Below are 21,936 nucleotides of genomic sequence, written 5' to 3'. Positions count from 1 at the left end.
TGTACCTTAAAAGAATATGTAGTCGCTGTTGTTGGGTACAGTATTCTAAATAGATTAGCAAGGTTGAGTTTGTTAGTTGTGTTGTTCAAATTTTTTATACCTTTACTCTTTTTTTTGGCTTGTTCTGTGAGTTACTGAGAGATGTGTGTTAAAAATCTTCTACAATCTTTATAACTTTGAACATATTAATCATAGTTTTTTTAAAGACTATATCCTATGACTCTATCTGGGTCACTTCTGGGTGTGTTTTTATTATCTCTTTCTTTCTTGGCCCTCTGCCTGGGTATGCCTAGTAGTTGTTGATTGAATGCAGGACGTTAAAGAATTGTAGATACTGTGGATGATGGTATCTTTCTCTGGAGGGCTTACTTTTGCTTCTGATAGGCAGTTAGAGTATGGCAGATCTCCTTAAACCGATGAGGGACTGAATCGATTTGAGGCTTAGTTCTGGTATTTTTTAGGCTTTCATCCTAGGATGTAGCCTTCAAGGGGATGCATGGGATTTCAGTTAAATAACTGAAAGCGTGGGATATTTACCTGGGCTCCTTCTATTTTTGGTGGGCGCTGAACTCTATTTTTCATTCCTCCAGCATCATGAAGCTGTCAAAAGCTCTGTTTAACTCCCCAGCCTCTTAACTGTTGCTTTCTGCTTGGTTTACATCGTTTATCAATTAGCAGATGCTTAGAAAGGCAGAATGTCAAGCTGGCTTCTCTGCACTTCCCTTCTCTTTGGGATCTCCTCAGGCTTGTGAGTCTGCCAAAAGGTCTGCTCACTTTATGTGCCTCCAAGCAGCTGCTTTCTGCTTGGCTTCTCAGCAGTTTTGCCCTGTGACTCTTAAAAATCAGTGGATGTTTTGAGAGAAAAAGTGGTACAATGACTTAACTCAGTTTTATTTTCCTTCTCCCTAAGATCTTGACCTCTCATGTCCTGGCTGCCTTGGTGGCACTCCAATGCCTTCAAGCAGATTTTAAGAATCCTTTTATCCAGCTCTTCTAGTTGTGTTTGATGGGAAGTTAGTTTGCTACAAGCTAGTCCCTCATAGCCGGAACAGGGAACCCTTCTCCAAGCCCACACAGTGAACTCCTCACAAGGCCAGCCAGCCATTGTCATCCTGAGATTTGAAGTGATTGCTTCCTGTATCATTGCCCCAGAAAGTTGTCTTCTTTTCCTGGGCTTTACAAAGGGCATATCTGAATCTGGGGTTGTTTTCTGGACGTTTCCCATCTCCATTCCAGTTAAAAGCTAGAGTCATCATGTCACAGTTTTTCTTCCAGCATGTTTAGAAGGGGTTGTGCTTGCCCTACCCACAGGAAGCCCATCGACCTAATTAACTCTGTGATTGGTATTTGAATAAAAAGGTGCCTTCACTACCTCTGGGGGAGGAATGAAGTAATCTAATGAATACTGCCTTCACTTCTCTGCTAGGTTGAATTTGTGTCTTTAGCTCCTGGAATTTTAGCTAAACTACCATGAAGAATAAATATGAGAATTCCGTATGTAAGAAGCGTGGGAGCCTCAAATTTGTGGATAGGATTCTTTCACCTCCTTCAAAAGTGGGAACAGTTTATGATAAATGCTTTTAAGCCCCTAGAATAATTTTAGGCTAAGGAATTCAAATTTAATATTATTAAACCAAATTGGATACCTCAGCAAAAAACTCTTTTGTACTGACTTCTGCCAAGGAATGGAAAGGAGATTCATTCTGAAGGCGTTGCCAGAGAGGATTGAAGATATACAGCTCTTGATGTTTTGTTTTGTCTCAACAGTTTGCAAGAGCAGTGATTCCCTGGCTGTCTTGACAATGTACCCCATTTCCTGACACACTTACCACTGAAGGTGAATTCTCCTTTTTACAAGAAGGAAATTTTGGTGGAGAGCCATCCAACAAGGAAAGGACGTGTGGCTATCACGACAGGTAAGTCATTTGTTTAGAGGATGGGGAAGGAAGTAGCTTTTGGAGAAAATACTAAGGAAGATTTCATTTATTGTGAGTGGGACTCTAGACATTGATAGTGCATTTTTTGCTAAATATCAAGTTAAAAGATCCTGTCATTGATTATCTTCTTACCAACTGAGTAAATTTGGACAAATCTCTTAAATTCTCTGAGCCCCAGTTCTTTCATCTATAAAAGAAAATGTCATGTAAAAATGTTTTGCAAATGGGAAAGTGTAATATAAAAATGTAATTATCATTGTTTATTGTTTTGTTGCTGTTATGAAATCCTGTGGAATAGTTAGTGACCTTCTGTCTCATGGTGTTTTTGGATCACAGAGCCTAGTACTGTGAATCTGGGGACTTAGTCTTGAGTGTTGGAGTGGACAGCATTCCCCACCTGCCCCCCTGTAAGAACAACATCATAACATTCTTTTGGCTGCAGGTATCTGTTACCTGCTTTTTGGAAGTTGGGGGAAAGGACAGAAGCTAAAGATAAGATCAAAGAAAAGAAAATAACAACTACCTGTATTTGTTGTTATGGCAAGCATTATGTTAAGGATTTGAATACATTGTTTCTTTCAATCCACATACTAAGCCTTGTAAGGTGGGTGTTATCCCTACTATGACATTTTTCCTCAAGAGACAGAATTCCTTAGGGAGTCACTTAAAAGAAGATAAAAATCATTCTGGTTTATCATAATTTGGGAGATATCATTGGATGGTAGGAACTTGAAGTTTTAAATTTTTTTTTAATGTTTTACAATGCACGTGTACAGCTTCTGTAATTGTGAAGTGGTTAATTAAAAATAAATGGATTCTTAAAAACAGTCTGTTGAGCACTTATTATAAAGTAGGTACTGTTCTGGATGCTTGTTCACGTCAGTGAACAAAACAGACAAAGATCCCTCACCTCATGGAGCTTGTGTTCTAGCAGGGAGGGCGACAGATAACAAATAATGCACGTGATATAGAAATAAATAAATTACTAGGATATTAGAAGCCGATAAGAATATGGAAAAAAGAAAAAGTAGGGCCAAGTCAGGGGAATTGGGAGTGCTGGGTGGGTGGAAGTACAAATTGCAGTGTTAAATGGAGCGGCCAGGGCTGGTCTCATGGAGGAAAGACAGGAAGTCAGGGGTTAGCCCTGGTGTGTTCCGGGCAGAGGAAGCAACCGATGCCAGGGTCCTAAGGAGGGAACATGGTGGGGCATTCCACACACGGCCAGGAGGCCAGTGAGGTGGAGCAGAGTGAGTGGGGAGGTGAGTTTAGATAGGCAACGTCAGCGCCGGGGGAAATAATGTCATTTCCTTGGTTTAGATACATAAGAAAAGTTCCCTTGTTTTCTTCTTGCCTACCTGGTTTATTCTAAATGTGTTTCCTCTGCAATTAAAACACACACACACAATAAATAAATTATTCCTCCACCACTGTTTTAGTTTCCGAGGGTTGCTGTAACAAACTACCACAAACTGGGTGGTTTAAAGCAACACCACTTTATTGTCTTCGAGCTCTGCAGGCTGCAAGTCCAGAAGCGGGGCAGGGCCATGCTCCCTCGGAGACGCGTTGCGGAGAACCTTTCCTTGCCTCCTCCTGGCTTCTGGTGGGGGCCGTCCGCCGTTCACGTTCCTTGGCTTACAGCTGCATCACTCCAATCTCCGCCTCCATAGCCACATGGTGTTCTCCTTGTGTGTTTGTGTCTTCACATGGCCATTTTCCCTCTCAGAAGGATACCAGACACATTGGATAAAGGGCCCACCCTACTCCAGGATGACCTCATCTTAACTTATTACAGTGCAATGACCCTATTTCCAAATAAGGTCACCTTCGGAGGTACTAGGGGTTAGGAATTCAGTATATCTTTTTGGAGGATGCAGTTCAACCCTAACAGCTGCCTAAATAATAAACAATAGGTATTACTATTCCCCTCTTACAAGTGGAGACACAGGCTCCAAAAGCTTAAAGGACTTGCCCAAGGTCAGAGTCAGTAAGCAGAAGCCAGGTCAGTGCGGTTTTACCATGGCACTCCTGCACCCCTGTGGCAGTGAGGTGGCGATGGAGGTGACCGGGAATTGCCCTGGCTCAGGACAAGAATTGTACACGTACGACATCACAGTCCCCGTCCATACTACTTAACCCGAGGATGGCTCCAAGTTGATGCTCTATCTCAGCATTCCTATCCAAGGGAAAATAGATGCCCCCTCTGTAACCCACCGTCCATTTTGCATTTCGTTCTGTAGCATGACAAACACAGGAAACAGATGCTTTTTCTCTTTTTCAGGAATTCTTCCAAAAAAATAATACTGCAATTTCTGTGACGTGTAGAACATCTTGTGACAGGACCACATGTTTTTTTCTCACACAACATGGGAAAAAAAAATATGGCTCTTGAGTCAGTTGGCATATTGCAATGGAATTAGAGGACTTTGAAAGCATTTAATGTGTTTTGCTTTCTCATTATATTTAAAAATTCCTTCTTAATGTGAAGCTTGTCTAGCCATTTGTGAGCCTGAAATCAACACTAGAGCCTTATTTTTAGGCTTAGTCTTGAGGGATACATATGAGAAAAGGAAGAGACACTAAAACAGAACAGAACACTTTTCCCTGAGTCATAGTGAGGAGTGACATCCCTGGGCCAGGCTGAACATGGATGAATCCACTGGAGTCAGGAGTCCCAGAAGATTGTCTAAATCTTGGTCAAGGAAAGCAAATGCTCAAAGCCAAGCATTAAGTCTGGGAGGCGAGACAAAGTTCTGGTTGGAAAAAATTGTCATAGGGTCAAAACCAGAAAGATCAGACCTATATCACACAGTAGAGTTGGAGTCGGGGGGGAACTGGCCTGGTGGTGTAGCAGTTAACTTTGCGTGCTCCCCTGCCCAGGGTTCGCTGGTTCAGATCCCAGGTGTGGACCTACACACTGCTCATCAAGCCATGCTGTGGCAGGTGTCCCACATATAAAGTAGAGGAAGATGGGCACAGATGTTAGCTCAGGACCAGTCTTCCTCAGCAAAAAGAGGAGGGTTGGTGGCAGATGTTAGCTCAGGGCTGATCTTCTTCTTCTTCAAAAAAAAAGAAGTAGAGTTAGACAGATGAAATGGTTCAGAAAGTTGGTTGGGTCGGGGTTCGGGAGGCCTGTGTGTCCATGGCCCTGACTGCCCAGTGTGGGGCTGAAAGGGGGAATGTGTTGTGTAAGACCAAGTGGTCCCCTATCTGCTTTTGCTAAATATGGTTGTTAGCCATTTTTTGTTGTTGTTACATAGTCTTTTAGTTTCCTTTCAAGGTCCCTTTTTACCTCTGTTCTCAGTATGTTTTTATTCCCCCTAAGTTCTTGGGCTTCTCTTTGCACTTAACAGCTGACTGCTTTGGGTCTGTGTGTGGGACCGTGTGTTCTTCTTAGTATCAAAAAGAAGAAAAGAACGCTGCCTCTCTTCCAAAGCTGGTTCTACTCTTTGTTAAAATCGATTTTCTTTGATCCTGAACATGTGTGGAAAGAGCAAGGTCTTCATCTTTTTCTACTGAATTAAAGTGACCCACAGTCTTTGTCTGATGTCACCACCACAAAAGGCCACTCCCCAGAACGCAGCTCAGTCCCATGGGTCTGGTTGGGGGTTGGGGGTTGGGGGGGGCGGTCTCAGAGTCTGGTAAACATAGGTGCACCCCATCGACTTTTGATCGTCTAGCCGGTACTTTGCAACTGCAGATAAACAGCTGTTACTCTTACTGCTGCTGCTGCTGCAGACTGTGAAGGGCCAGCAGGTCAGGGGGCATTGATTAGAATTACTTCCTGGCTACAGACATTCTGGGAAGACACTAGGCTTTTCACAAGAAAGGCCAGAAGGTGACAAATATTAGAACTCAGAGACCTATTTAATCGCTCTTATCTCTGTGGAATGGGAATAAAATCCTCCTTTTTTCCCAGTAGGTAGATTGTTGAGCAATGTTGAGTCTTTTAATTATAAAACATTTTATTATAAAATAATTATTCAGATGAAATTCATATAACATAATATTAACCATTTTAAAGTGAACAATTCAGTGGCATTAAGTACTTTCACGGTGTTGTATAACCACTGCCTCTATCTTGTCCGCAAACATTTTCATCATCCCTAAATTACACACCATACCCGTTTGACAGTTACTCCCCATTTCTTCCTCCTCTCAACCCCTGGCAACCACCAACCTGCTTTCTCTCTCCATGGATTTACCTTTTCTGGCTATTTCGTATAAATGGAATCACACAACATGTGACTTTCTGTGTCTGATAGAACGTTTATTTTTAATTACATTTATTTTTTCCGTCTTCTCTGATCACTATGCTGGGAGCGCTCAGGTGCCGCCAGAGTGTTACCATCACTCTAATTAGGACCTCCCAGAAGCAAACCTCTTCAGGAATACCTGCTCCAGTTCAGTTGCTGGTGGATTTCTCTTCATGAGACAAATAGGAGTTTAGAATAAAGTTACTGAGTTTGCAAGCATATGAGGAATTCGACTTTACCTATTTTCCTTCTAACCTGAGGCTCAATCCCCTTCGACATCCTTTCCCCCCATCTGCAATTTATGTCATTGTCTAGTGGTCTGAACACCCATTTATCCCGTCATCCAGATGCACCTGTAATTGATATCTTGGCATCGGGGTAGATAGAGATCATATTGCTAGCCGAGGCAACCAAGCAGAGTCTCCCCCCGGGGAGTTAAATGGATACCAGCCGTTGAAGATGAAAATTTGAGAAATACTTTACACTCTCTTCTCTGGGGAGGCCAGTCGTCCTCCCTCCTCCCTTCTCTCCCCGGTGAAACAGGGGCTGTTCAGGGAGGGCTCCGGGATGCAGGCAGCAGAGGCTTGAAATGAGATTCCTCTCTCCATCTGCCAGACGTAACCCAAGATAAGTTACACAGATGAAGCTGGCAGAGAAATGGGGAACTGAATGGCAAACAAGGTGCTGAGGGGACCAACCTTCTAGATAAATCCTTTTGCAGGAGCAAAAGAGTCTGCTGGTCTAATAATGCAGAACCCAAGAATTAAATGGGTGTAGGGCTAGTGGTTCAGCGAATGCAGCCTCTGTAAGTCTCTTTTCCACAGACCTCCTGAGAGTGTTATTAGCATGCCCTGTGGGATGACAGTTAAATACAGGACAAATTATGACTTGTCTCTCTCAAATGGTGATTATCATGTACCGTATTATGTGCTAGGTGTGACTGAATCATCAGCTATCTGCTCCAAGAATCTCTCTTCTAGGAGCTTGAAAATACCACCTTTAGAGTAACTAATGGCTTTGTCGGCATATAGCCGAGTGACAGGTGGGGGCTTTTTTGTTGATTCCGTTCCCTTCTCTCCCTCCCTCCCTCCTCCTCTCATGTCTCCCTCCGTCCCACCCTCCATTAATGTGTATGGAACTTGTTTTGTGCCAGACACTGTGCTAAGGGCTAAGGCTGTGAACTAAGACCCTGCCATCCAGGAGTTCATGGTCCCTCCCTCCTTCCTGTTATCTCTGCTGCTTTACGTTCTCCTGCTGTTACAGACACCTGTAAGTAGTTGTATCCTTGTCTGTTTCCCAGAGTAGGAAGTAGCTTCTAAAGGTCAGAGTCCTGCCTGCCTTGGAGCCGCTGAATCCAGCATTGCCCTGGCAGAACTTTATTGAATTGAATTCAGATATGTAAACAGGTAACCGGATAAAATGTGATTAGTGATATTTGAGAGAGTTTTGCACAGAATGCTGAGAAGCACAAAGGGCAGAGTAAACAACTGCCATAGGGAGCCAGAGGGCCTCCGGGAGGAGCCATTTGATCTGTCTTGAAAGATGAGGAGGTGTTTGCCGGGCAAACGGGGGGCCACAATCTCCAGAGGTCACAGCTACGACAGAGTGTTTCCTGGGAGGGGCCCTTTGATCCTCTAAATCCTGCCCTTTCTTTCCTTAATGAAACCAGAAAAGAAGTGCTTGATTTTCCACTAGCTTTGGATCCAGCTCTGGGACCATATACGCACCTTTCCAGAAAGTGATGAGCCTTCTTTATTCTAGAGGCTAAAAGCCCCGCCCCCACCAAAAAAAAAAAAAAATCTATTGAATTCCTTAATGCCTAAAATGCCACCTGCGTATTTTAATCTTCCTTTTCCTTATTGAAATAAAAAATATTTTATTTCCTTTTCTAAATTGGCTCAGGTGGAGCCATGATCCACTTCCATGATCCTTTCACCATTTCAACAGACATACAGTGAACACTTCCCACAGAAAAGGCACAGCTCTGGAGTCCAGCCTCACAAAGGACAGAGATGGTTTCTGCTCCCAGGGAGACTAAAATTGACACCAAACAGGAAGCTAACGTCAGCACAGAAATGATCCTCCTCTCCTGTTTACAATCAAGGCGAAGTCTTTGGTTACATCCAGGCATGCAGAATTGGCATTGAAACTTTTTGAAATAGAAGACTAATTCTGAAGTTTAGAAGTCCGAGGCACGATGAAGAAAGCTATACTTACCCCTGGAAGATTTACCAGGAAAAGGAAAAAGCATCCTCAGTTGAGACTTTACTGGGTGTAATTTTTAAGAAACCTCAGAAAATCTATTCCATGCAGAGAAATACTCCCAAAAGCAACATTTAAGACAGAACTTAAATTTTATATTATTTGGGTATATATACTTAGGTATTATAAAAGCATCTATCACTTTATTTTCATTTATTTGTGATAAATTTTGGTGTTTTTGTCGGACTTAAGGATTTTCTAGAGCTGGAATCCTGGTTTATAATTCTGATTATCACACAGATAAGGATGTGGCTTACCAAGGCTTGTCCTGTTTTCTTCATCTAGGAGAAACTTAGTGCTTGAGGTAAGGCTGCTCACCCTGATGCTGCCACTTCAGAATGCCCTCCCTCTTCTCTCTCTCTTTCTCTCTTGTCATTGGCCTAGCTGTCCTTAAAGGGAAATTCAAATGCCAGCCCTTCCATAATTCATTCTCTGACACCCCACTCTGTACACGTGATTCGTTTTTTTCCTCTGTATTGCCACAGCAGCTTATCCCCGCCCTCCCATACACACACACAGAACCAGACATTTTCTACCTCCTCTATAATTTTTGGTAAATATGTTATATCCCCTGCTAAAAAATGATAATTTCCTTGGAGTCAGTGATACTTTTCTTATGTCTTTTTTTTTTTTGAGGAAGATTAGCCCTGAGCTAACATCTGCTGCCAATCCTCCTCTTTTTTGCTGAGGAAGACTGGCTCTGAGCTAACATCTGTGCCCATCTTCCTCTACTTTATATGTGGGATGCCTACCATAGCATGGCCTTCTGAGTGGTGCCATGTCCGCACCCAGGATCTGAACCGGCGAACCCTGGGCCGCCAAAGCTGAATGTGTGCACTTAACCACTGTGCCCCTGTGCCGGCCTTCTTATGTCTTTGTATCTCATTCTCTCCTCCCTCATCCCAGAAATCTAAAACGAGGCAATAGGGCTGTGTTCCTTCTGGATGCTTGAGGGGAGAATCCTTTTCCTTGCCTTTTCTTTTGTTTTTTTTTTAAAGATTTTATTTTTCCTTTTTTTCCCCAAAGTCCCGCTGTACATAGTTGTACATTTTTAGTTGTGGGTCCTTCTAGTTGTGGCACGTGGGATGCCACCTCAGCATGGCCTGATGAGTGGTGCCATGTCCGCGCCCAGGATTCGAACTACAGAAACCCTGGGCCGCCGAAGCAGAGTGCACGAACTTAACCACTTTCCCACGGGGCGGCCCCTTCCTTGCCTTTTCTGGCTTCCAGAGGCCTCCTGCCTTCCCTGGCTTGTGGTCCTGTCCTCTGTCTTCAAAGCCAGCAGCCTATCATCTTCCAGTCATTTTCTCTCTCTCTGACTTCTGCTTCTGTCACCACATCTCCTCCTGTGACTCCGGACACCTTTGCCTCCCTCTTAAAAGAACGGTTGTGATTGCATGAGGCCTACCTGGAAAATCCAGGATCATCTTCCCATCTCAACATCCTTCACTTAATCACATCTGCAAAGTGCCTTTGCCAGGAAAAGTATACATTCACAGTTCTGGGGACTAGAAAGTGGCCATCTCTCGGGACCATTATTCTACCTACCCTAGGACATGTGTTCTTCTGTACTTAGGGGAATAAGCCCTTCATCCTCAATAGAGATCCGTGGAATACCACAACCACCACTTACAACATTATTTCTAAGGGAAAATGATTTCTGAATTGTGGTACAAAATAAATTCACATCTGTGATACACAACCATGGTTAAACTGTGAACTCTTTTTTTTTTTCTTTTCTTTTTTTGAGGAAGATCAGCCCTGAGCTAACATCTGCTGCCAATCCTCCTTTTTTGCTGAGGAAGACTGGCCCTGAGCTCACATCCGTGCCCATCTTCCTCTACTTTATATGTGGGACGCCTACCACAGCATGGCTTGCCAAAGGGTGCCATGTCCGTACCTGGATCCAAACCGGCGAACCCTGGGCCGCCAAAGCAGAATGTGCAAACCCAACCGCTACGCCACCAGGCCAGCCCCAAACTGTGAACTCTTTGTATAGCAACCTCAGCAGTTATAACAATAACAACCACTAATGGCCATCTTGTACATGAATCTGCTTAAACTGTCTTCTCTCTCCATCCCAGATATATAGCCCTTGTTTGCACAATACATCAGACAAATCGTATGATAGAACTGCCCAGTAGGATTTTTTTCCTGTCAGAGTTTTTTTAAGATCTTTTAAATTGTACAGTCATGTGCTGTATAACAACATTTCAGTCAACCATGGACTGCATATACGATGATGGTCTCATAAGATTAGTACCGTATAGTCTGGGTGTGTAGTAGGCTATACCATCTAGGTTTGTGTAAGTGCACTCCGTGATGTTCACACAATGCAGAAATCACCTAGTGATGCATTTCTCAGAACATATCCTCATTAAGTGACACATGACTGTATATAAATGTGACCCCACTATACACTGAAAGAAGAGCAAAACTCATCATTTTGTAATGAGTTTACTGTTTGTTCAAGAAGGTGTACTGTGCTGGCAGTCTTAGTTTTAAGCATGTCACGCCCACTGCCCAGTAAGCTGCTGCACCATCTATTCAATACTGCAGTCACTAAGTAGAGCATGATACAAATGTTAAAATGGAAACATAGTATCTGAGGAGGTTAATAATGTTGTGAAGACTTGTGGGAAGAAGTTGACCGTGAGGAGGAGTAGAGAAAGGAGATGAGAGATGAAAAGAAAGATGACGAAAGGATAGAAAAATGACTTGAAGTCTAACATATGTCACGTTTTAAAAGACTTTGGTTCAAAAAACATAAACATTGTCCTATGCAGAGGAAACCAAGGAAGATATTTGATTTCAAATAAATAGAATGAAAAGACTTTTTCCTGGTCTCAAAAAAGTGAACATTTTCTTACAAAATATAGGCACAAACGATCTTTGAAATTCCATATGGAATTGTATCAGCCGTTAAAGGGGAGTGGCGTAAGATTGATTAATACCAGGCTCCCTTCACTCCACACGAACAACACTATCTCCTACGGCTGTGAGTTCCTCCAGGGCAGGGCCAGGGTCTGATTCATCTTTGTGTCCCCAGGCCCTAGCACATGGTTTGGCATATTGTCATCATGTTTGTTGAACACCAAGTAAAATGATTGCCAAGTTAGTCCCTTCCTGCATAACACAGCACTGATTCATTTGGAGGAAATTATTTAAAAGAAGTTGACAAGAGAAGGAATGTATGAGAAAAGAAAAATTAAAAATATATTATGAAGTAGGCTATTGAGATTTTCAGAGGACATAGCTGGAAATTTTCTTCATTCCTAAATTGTTCGTTTCACTATAGCATATAATTTTCCATCAAAAAACGTATGCACTATGAGCAGACAACAACAAAAGTATATTGGGATTCGGATGTTGATATTAAGGAGTGAGAATCATTCATTCCTCAACTAAATTGCAAATTGCTACTTGTTGTATGCCCACTGTTGTATACATAATCTCAGGGAGGCACTTGCACATAATCAGATTGGCAAATACTAAATCAAAGAATGCTTATGGGCTACTTTGTTTTATTTAGAAGATCAGGAGGAAGAGTTTCTATTTTTCATATTCCAGTACTGGAGCATTCTTGATCCTGCCTCTGTTGAGATTATCAATTTGCTAAGGACAGATTTATGACTTACGCTTCTTTTTCTATCCCTGATTTGCATAGTTTGATATTGTGGGCTTCATGGGCACCCAGTAAGTAAAATATATGGAAAAATATACCAGTATGAGCACTGTAAAGTTAGCGTGGGTAGGCACAAAATGATTAGAAATACATTCTCATATATAGTAAACTATATTGATGTATTTTCCAAACTCTTTGCTAACGTTCCATGATCAGATGGGTAGACTGTAGAAGACAAATTCACAGGCAATACTTTACAGGATACAGTGGCAAGAGATACTATAAAAGAAAACATGAAGCTGATTTCAGGTCAATCCAACAGAGGACATTTGTAAGTCAGGCCCAGGAAATTGCATTCAAAAGCAATATTGCGGCATTCACAGCAATATGACAGTGATAACAAAGAAAAAAGTAGCAAAGCTTCAGAATAACCAGTTCTTCAGTGGTGATGGATTTAAGATTAGCACTAACAGAGTAATTCAGCTAAGAAAGCAGCTAAGAGGTACATAAAAGGAATCAAAATTGAATAAGGAACCATTAATGTTATAGCTTATGTTTCACAGGTAAGCAAAATGAGAAGTAAAATCATAGGAAATCGGGATAGTTCTCTGAAAGTGAGTTGACCTCCTCCAGTGGTTCGAACCTCCTACACAGATCTGGCTAAGTCTAAATGGAGACATGACGTTCATGCTGAGTCTGTGTTCATTATTGTAGCGACAAATTCAAGAACGTTAAGAGAGGGATGGAAGTAATAAATTTAGGAATTTTTAAAGGAAGAGACTCTTAAGTTGTAATGTTGATGAAAGGTGTAAGAAAATTATTCAGTTTTGTCTTTCTACTTGAGATTTTTCATGGATGATATGATTCCTTTAATAGAAGAAGACTTTGGAAAGGAACAGGTCGTGTAAAGGATATTTTGAGTTTAAGGAAATACTTAATGCTGTGATGGAGAAGCAGGGAGGATGTACACTTTGCTTACTACAGCCACTGTGCCAGGATATGGGAGTTTCAAGGTGTACAGAAGGGTGTAGTCAACACATGGCTGTAAATATGTAGGAAAAAGATGTACGCAAGCTTCGTGGCAAAATGTTGTAAGAAATAGCTGATAAAGCTATACAAATTACAAAGATCAAAAGTTTAAAGTTTACAGAAATGCAAAGAAATGAATGCTTCAAAAGTGTGGTTGGGGTCTGGCCCCGTGGTTTAGTGGTTAAGTTTGGCACACTCTGCTTCAGCAGCCTGGGTTTGCAGGTTTGGATCCCAGGTGCAGATCTACACCATTTGTCAGCCATTGGCACAGATGTTAGCTTGGGGCTAATCTTCCTCAAGCAAAAAGCAAAAACAAAAAAAGAGGAAGATTGGCAACGGATCTTAGCTCAGGGCTAATCTTCCTCAGCAGGAAAAAAAAAAGAAAAAATGTGGTTGGTACTTGAAGAAGTGTGAGAAAGATTAAAAATATATGACATTAGGGTATTAAGACAATTTAGGTGATTACTTATACCAATAGGAAGATGAGTGCTAAAGGAACTGTGGGTGTAAGCAAGAAAAGCACATGAAGTTTAATTTTTCTAAAGAAACAGAACTTAGAATGGAAATGTGTTATATCTGGTAAAACAGGAAGATAAAAATTGACCTTATATAAATTCAAATGTTTAAAAAATTATTTTTGCCTTAGTTTATCAATTCAGGATATTTTTCCCCTAATAAACAACCTCTTTGAGAATGAATATCTACAAAGAATTTTGAGTTACTTGGAAAATAATACAGGAAGAAAAGAAAAATCATCATCATCTTCGTCATCATCATCATTATTATTGTTTTATAAACCTGTTCTCTCACCCTGAAAATATTATGAGAAATTGTACTGGAATAGCAGAATACAAATCTTTGGATATTAGAGAGCATTTCTGAAACAGAAGAGATGAGGTGTGAGAGGATTGTAAATTTGGCAAGATACATTTTTCTTAGGCATAGTTTGGGAGTTACGCAGTTTCAAGCAGTGTAAACATTGACTTTATTAATACAGTGAAAGAAAGCATATCTGAACTCACTTACCTTTCCTTTTCAGGTGTGAGGAATACACTGAACTTCTCCCTCAGGGCAGGGGTCAGCAATTTGATCGAGGCTGTAATTCAGTGAATGTGCGGTTTTTATAGACTGTGAAATGCCATCATAATCTCAGTGTTTTATTACAGGTATCACTTTGTTCATCTTTTACATTTTATTACATATTATATGCACCAACATGATGAAAGGTAATGTGCTTTCTTTCCCTGAAGTCGGAGGTGTAGGACAAAATTGATGGCATAAGGGTAGGGCACTTTTTTTCCCAGTTTCATAAGGTTTGTGCTCATAGACTGCATGCTGTACTTTCTATTTCAGTAACATTTAACAAAATCATGGCCATGGAGAAAACTAAACTTACACAGAATGTCCACAGTGAGGCTCTGAGTGCTGATGGTTCAGGTATGGTACAAAGGCTACCCTGAGTTGCAAATTAAAGAGACAGAAGCCATCTTTTCCCTGTTGTTTTTAGTGTACAAAAATACCTGGATTTAACCATAAATAAGTGGTACAGTAATCTCAACTGTCTAGGACACAGTGAAGCACCCAGCTGTAAGGAAAACAAAGCAAAGCAAAGACAGCTAAAACAGATGCCAGTCATCCTCTGAACTCCTGGGGGAGCAGTCTAGGCTTTTGCTAGGCACTTAGTGATTCTCTCTTCACATACGATTCTATCATACTTGACTAATTTCCTGTCTCACAGGCACAAGAAACAATAAATTAGAAAGGAGAAGGAATTATGAGACTCACCGACCTAATAAGAAGTGACAGTAAAAATGTGAAAGGAGGCAGAATACTTATTTAAAAACAGGCACAAAAATGTTTTAAGGCAGAAGGATCATTGAGAGAGACAGACCATCCTGTGTCCTTCACTTTCCCCTGTAGACGTCATGGTCCTGAGACATCACGAGCAGTTTACAATCCTATTCAATGTATAATCTATTATAGAAAAACTTCCATTCAAAATGCCTTAATTTTAAAAAATTTTAATACTGATCGGGATAACATTTAGTTAACCTGTTTTGTTTTGGGGGACAAAATTAGGCTCAGAGACTGAGACTGTTTTTGCCAAATAGTTTATTTAACGCAGGTTTGCTATGGGATTTATGATAGGTTGATAAGCCAAAATAGCATACAGGATAATCTCTCTTAATAAGCCAGTAAAGAAATAATATACTTCAAAGCAATGATAGATTAATCACACTGTTGTTCCAGGCAAGAGGAGATGAAAGGAATAAAGTCCAAATTCAATCGAGGTGTATCTTTTTATTTGAGTAGGTACTTGGGAGAGATGGCTAAACCAACCGAGAGCTGGCTTCCAGCTGCCAGCGCAGAATAAAAGTCTCCTGTTGCTAGAGCTCGTTGCTAGGGAACGGTTGGCGCCGGTGTCAGTGGGCAAGATAATCTTTGTGGGGCCCACTGCTGGCTTTCCACAACTGATAAGGGAGTCGCCCTGACCACAGGAGAAGCTAGTGTCCCAAGGTCTTCAGAGAGTTTGTTTAGGTCAGCAAAGAGTGCGTTGCCCAGGCAGAAACTCTCGAACAAGTCTCACCGACTCTGGGTATTCATAGGCTGAATGTCCCCTTGCCTAGTTGCTTCTCCACATGTTCATACTGATAAGCGCCCAGCAGCCTTGTCATCAGCTGAGCTACTGAGTTTTTATCAACACAACAGATGAGATGAAGACATCCTGACACAAATTACTTCATTCTTATGTCAAAACAGCTTTGTTTTTTGTCTCTGTCATAAACAAGGGGATCAAAACAACTTCGCTTAAGTCATAAATAAGATTTGGAATCATATCAAACCAATACACAACATAACCTCATCCTTCAAAAATAGCATATAAATAAGAATTATCATATTATATTGCATTGAATGAGCCCTGAAATACATCTATTTTCATTATTTGTGATCAGAACATTTTGATTTCAAACTCCCGTTTTGATTTTTTTTTTTTTTTGGCAGAATTCCTTCAAATGAGTTATAGGGAGACTACCCGTAATTGGGTTTACCTCACGTTTCTTGGCAGAAATGAAAAGGATATGTGTTTGGTTCATTCTTGCTGGTTAATTTCCTGGGTGTTACATGTTTTTGTTTATTTTATCCAGAGCAGAGTTGCTCTCTCTTTAAAAAGAAAAAGTAGATTGAAGATAGCTTATTTGGACGTTATAGACTTTTCCCTTTGAGAAAGTAGATATCAAAATTAGGGTAAACAAGAGCTTTGGCAGAGTTCTTCATTATGTCTGCACTCAGCTTCTCTTCCTCTGTGCCCCACCTCACCAACACACACCCTTGGGCCGATATGACTTGACAGTGTGTTTGTGAAAGCCTGGCCCCAGAATAGTGTTCTGTGACTCATACCATGATGCTTTTACAACATCTCTAGAGAGGTTACAAAGTCTGTTAGACCTCCCTATTTCCTTATTGTGTAGAGTGAATTTTATTTTTTTAGGAAATGTTTTTTATTTTTCTTGATGAAGTGACTCCCTTTGACTCCATTATTTTTTGTCTTTCCTCGTTAGACATCACAAATTTACTTTGCTGTGTGATTCATCTACACAGTTCTATGATTGTTTGTTGTTATATGAGCTATAAAGGTTTTTCAGGTTTCTCTTACCTAAACCCCAAACAAACCAGATTTCATTTTTGGATTAGAGAAAAAAAATTATACTGCCATATATATAATGGCATTACAGCTGCCATATATTATAAGCTATTATTCCTTTGAACATGAGAAGTTGTGCAGCCCATTGACCTTGAACCTCAAAAAGAAGAGAGGAGAAGACACTTTCTCTTGAGAGAGTTTGTGTATCTTATGTCTTTGACACCAGAAGTTGGCTCTAGCGTTTTAATCTGGGAAGAAATAGACTCATCATTCCTACTCTCCTGTAATACAGCAAGATATTTCTATCTGTTCTTTAGATGGGGTTGGGGGTAGTATTTACTATGGAAATAGGAAGGAAAAAAAGGAAAGAAAGTATGTGCTGAACCGTTAGTACCTGTGAAGAAATAGATCCATAAAACCTTCATAAACAGAGCTCCTATTCTCTACTTCTGGGCTTTTTTTTATTACCTACCGAGTACCAGGCACTGTGTTCTGTGCTGCTTCACAAGTGTCGTTTTTCTCAGAGCCATGTCCATGTCCTTTTAGTGTCCGTAAGAGAGAAAAAGAAAATTTTTCCCTTCCCCATGCTGACTTAAAAAAAAGAAGTCAGAGTAGAAGATTAGTGCTGTTAAAGTTGAAGGAAAAAATAAATGGCATAGAAAAAAATAATACACTTTACAATGAGACCAAAGTATTACCTCGGGTACTGGTTTTCATTTTGATGATTGGTGATTCAAATTTAGTAAAACCTGGGCAGCCATAGATCACTTAGGTTCCGTCAAAAATTTCCTATGTTTTTTGTTCATCAAGTGGATTCCTTGTATTTCAGCTACCGGGTTTTTGTTTGTTTGTGTTTTGGTGGGCTCCTTCTCAGCTCCTCAGAGCAGAGAGGCATTTTGGGCAGGTCAGGCCCCACAGCTTGATGATAGCAGGCAAGACAAATCCTCAAGAAAGTTGCCTCCAGTCACAGATGCTCCTGCTAGGTTACACTATCGTGGGAAGGTGATCGGAAGACACAGCCGCTTGAATGAGATAGGCACACAAAGCCACTATCAAGGTAGCACACTGAAATAGGAGAAATGCTGAAATTTTGTGGCAAATATTGTTTAAACCTTTTTCATGCTTGTAGCAGTGCGTTAATTTTGGTTTGAGGTATAGGCTTGGTTAGAGAGAACCTGGCATTTCTTTATGCCCTTAGTTTAAAGTCTAACCGATATTGATGTGATTTATCCCTCACTCCCTAAGAACTTCTCAAGTTTCCTTCCAGAAGGAAGTGTTCTCTTCCTTGATCTTCCAGGATCAGATTTACATCACTGAAAGTTAATTTAAACTTCTGACTTTTAGGATCCCAAGTTGAGAGTAGTGGCTCTTTGCATAGCCCCCACCACCATAACACAGAAATATTCTTTTGTTCCTATTCGTGATTTGGGAATAAAAATGGATTTTATTTTTATTATTTCCTTTCAAAGAGTAGAAACTTTAAAACATTCAGAAGTCTATTTTTACCAAATTCATTATAATAAAGTAATTCCACTTGTATCTTGATGATTGCTCTGACGTCTTATTCAGCATCCTAGATGCAATATTTCTTGCAAGTTCTTCCTTTCTTTCTGATTTGGCATTCAAATAGAAAGTTCTAAAAGAATAGCTAGTCCTCAGAGTGCTCTTGGCCATTACATTGTGCTAGTGATCGATGGAATTAATTTATTCTCTGTAGCTTTTTAATTAACCTATAACTTAATTTTTTTTCCTATGAAATAGTTCTACACAACGAAATTCTCATTAATCATCAGCTGGGACCCTCAGAAGCTGAGCTAGAATAGAAAGAGAAGGAATGGATATCTCCTTCCCCAAATTAACACTGTTAATTGTAATAAGCATAGTGGGAGCATAGATCACTCTACACAGGATCCATAAGTTGCCCTAGGATAAAAGTCACCCAAAAGTTTTTGAATATGCTGACACTCATTTCACTGATACTCTAGGAAGCTACTTTCAACTAACTGCTCATCAGATATCATTGCCAAGAACAAGGCTTTGCAAGGAGGCTTGTCATGCTGTAGCTTTTATGTATTCTATTACCTTCCAGAACTTTCAGCATAAAATTAATGAGAAATTAACAAAGAATGCAGTTTAATTTTCTTTAAATACCCTTTTTTTAAGAGCAAGTTTAGGTTCACAGCAAAATCAAGCAGAAAGTATAGAGTTTCCTGCCCCTGCAGTATAGTATTTTAACTTAAAATTTGACTTTTATAAAAATAACAACTTTATTGAGACATAATACACTTATCATTAAATTTACCTTTTTAAAGTGTACGATTCTGTGTTTTTAGTATATTCACGGAGTTGTGCAACCATCACCACTCTCTTAATTTCAGAATTAAAATTTACTTTTAAATGATGAAATTAAAATACCATTTAGAGAATTTAAAGAAAAGGAGAAAAAACATCCCTCAAACTCACTATTCTAACCAAACTCTTGCCATTTTTTTGTATATTTTATTTCAGATTTTTTTAACATCCAGATATTTTTACAAAGGATGAGGAGAGTATTCTATGTAATTATTTAAAAGTGTCCCGGTGAGAGTCGATGGCTCTGTCTCTTTAAGGCTGCTCACACTGTGGTGACGTGTGCTGTGGTTCTTCTTGCTGTGTGTACATATGAAATTATTCACGTGGAGAAAAGAACTTCATGGCTGTGTGTGCTGTGGTGTGATGCTTTCCATTAAGCCATCTCTCTTGATATTTGAACATTCCAGAGCACTGTTAAAGCTTTAGACTTTTGGTCATTAATAGTGGATAGATGTCTTTTATTCCTTTGTGTTATGGTGTGAAAATGTTAAAAGCTTAAGTTAATAAAGCTGGTATGTCTTTTGATGATGGTGTCCCCTCAGACTAAGGGCAGACTGGGCACCGGGCATTGTGAAGGACTCATTTCAACTAACATCAAGAAGTATTCAAGAGTGGAGCTAGCCCTGATGGCTTAGTGGTTAAAGTTTGACGTGCTCTGCTTCAGTGGTCCTGGTTCGGTTCTGGGAGCAGAACCACACCACTCGTCTGTCAGTTGCCATGCTGTGGTGGTAGCTCACATTTAAGAACTAGAAGGACCTACAACTAGAATATATAACTATGTACTGGGACTTTGAGCAACAAGAGCAAGACAGTAGAAACACAGCCAGCGGATCCAAACACATTTACGGAAGTTTCACAAATGGGCAAAAAATATATGAAAAGATGCTCTGGGGATGTGAATGAAAACATTTTCTCTGGAATAGGATTAAGCACAGTTGGAAAAAGTGATAATGTTAAGTGCGATAAAGGACGTGAGCAATTATACACTACATGAGAGTGTAATTGATCGACCTTTTAAGGGGCTAATTTGATGGCATTTATTAAGATTAAAAATGTCTATCATCTTTAATTGAAGAAGAGCACTCTTAAAAATTTTGCAGAATAATATCATTATATATAAAAATACACATACAGATGTTCATTGAAGCCATATTTGCAATAACAAGAAATTAGAAACAATATATTGCTCAATAATAAGAAAACTGGCTAAAAAATTATGGTTGAGACAGTCATAAAAAAGGACAAGATCCAAATATACGTACTGCCCAGTGCAGATGTGTGTGATATACTTTTATGTGAAAAAGTGGAAATGTTATCATCCCTTTTTTATTAAAAAAGGTATATTTGTGGATAAGTCTGTTTATATGTAGGAAAACTGGGGTTGGGGCATTTTGCTTTTTGTTTTACATGATTTTTTCAGTTAATTGGATTATGAGTGATTTTTGCTTTTTTTCCCCTGGTGTTTTTCAAACCCATAATTTGAAAAATTAAGTGACATTCTTAAGGCTTTCAAAGATGAAAGAATGCAACAATTTAGCTACGCTGTCAAAGTATTGCCAAATAGAAGTCATTAAGGAACTAGCTTTAATGAGTAGGTAAAAATGATTTCTAATTAGTATATTAGCAGTTTGTATGGAAAAAGATGTTTCTAAGGCACATAGAAATAGTTTTTACTCAGGTTAAATCTTTTGAAATAATTTTTATTTTTTCTAATCATAAAAGTAAAATATGATCATTATAAAGCATTTTGAAAAGAAGTAAGAATATAAAGAAAATAATAAAAATTACCTATAATTCTATCCCCTAGAGATAATAGTAGGCTAAGTCTTAAAATCTTATTTATGCTGTCAATTTGAAATTTCAAAAAGGTTTAATTTTCACCGTGAGAGTATGCTTCACCCTAATCACATGTCTAATTGCTGAATTAGTGCAGGGATACATAAAATCTGAATAAAGTTTCTTGAATGTTTCCTATAGGAAATTAGCTTTGGTAATATTACACATTGTAATAAGAATTTAAAAAGAAGGATAAAATGCTGAAAGATAGAAAGAAGTAGATAGGAGGGCAGACACATATGACAAATCCTAAATTTTCACATTATTAAGGAAGAGAGTAGAAGTGTCTGTGATCCAACCAGGTGGTAAAGACGTTTCTCTTTGTCTTTCCCCTCATGCTGTCTTGTGCTGGCAGCCAACTGATAATCATTGAGGGGCTGGCAAGAGTGGAAAGGACTGTCACTCCCCTGGGGTACTTGTGTTATTTGGTACCTGGGGAGTAATTCTCTGAGGGACTCAAATCCTCACAATATGTTCATACTTGTAGGAGGAGTGATTGGATTACAAAGAACCATCCCAAGCTTCTCACCCCAGCAGTGTTATCTAAGTCTTCCCTTTTCCATGACACGTCCTGGGTATTGTGTAATTATCAGCCCATGTATTCCAGGTGGGTCTGGTCAGTAGCTTCTTGAAGCCCCTTCCTTCCTACACCCCCAAGTCCAGAATTGCATACGGAACTTCGCTCCCAGAACCTACAGCATTGAGTAGTTTCTATCTCCTCAGCACTTTACCATGCTATCTTCACCTTTGTTGTCGTCGCATGTTGTCAAGTTGGCTCTGACTCCTGGCGAGCCCGTGAATGAGTGATGTCCACACTGTCCTGTCCTCAACAGCCCTACTCAGCTCCTGTAGACTCATGCCTAAGGCTCTTTTATGGAGTCCGTCCATGTCATGTTTGGTCTTCCTCTTTTCCTGCTGCCTTCTACTTTCTGAGCATTATTGTCTTTCCCGAAGAATCCTGCCTTCTCCTGATGTGCCCAAGGTAGGGCAGCCTCAGTT

At 40.1% G+C, this 21,936-nt stretch overlaps 1 protein-coding gene across 15 annotated transcripts in view; it reads left to right on the top strand.

The window, feature by feature from the left end:
• Nucleotides 1–21,936, top strand: part of CRACD (capping protein inhibiting regulator of actin dynamics) — a 308,131-nt gene that overhangs the window by 125,642 nt on the left and 160,553 nt on the right. For all 15 annotated transcript variants that reach the window (XR_011437568.1, XR_011437570.1, XR_011437569.1 and 12 more), the window contains one exon: nucleotides 1,768–1,916. The gene's annotated coding sequence lies outside the window, so the exon portion shown is untranslated. The remainder of the gene's footprint in view (nucleotides 1–1,767; nucleotides 1,917–21,936) is intronic.

Source organism: Equus caballus, chromosome 3, assembly GCF_041296265.1.
Source record: "Equus caballus isolate H_3958 breed thoroughbred chromosome 3, TB-T2T, whole genome shotgun sequence".
In the NCBI taxonomy this organism is placed as follows: domain Eukaryota; kingdom Metazoa; phylum Chordata; class Mammalia; order Perissodactyla; family Equidae; genus Equus; species Equus caballus.
Note: the sequence above shows the minus strand (reverse complement) of the source record. Positions and strands in the feature narration are given on the sequence as shown.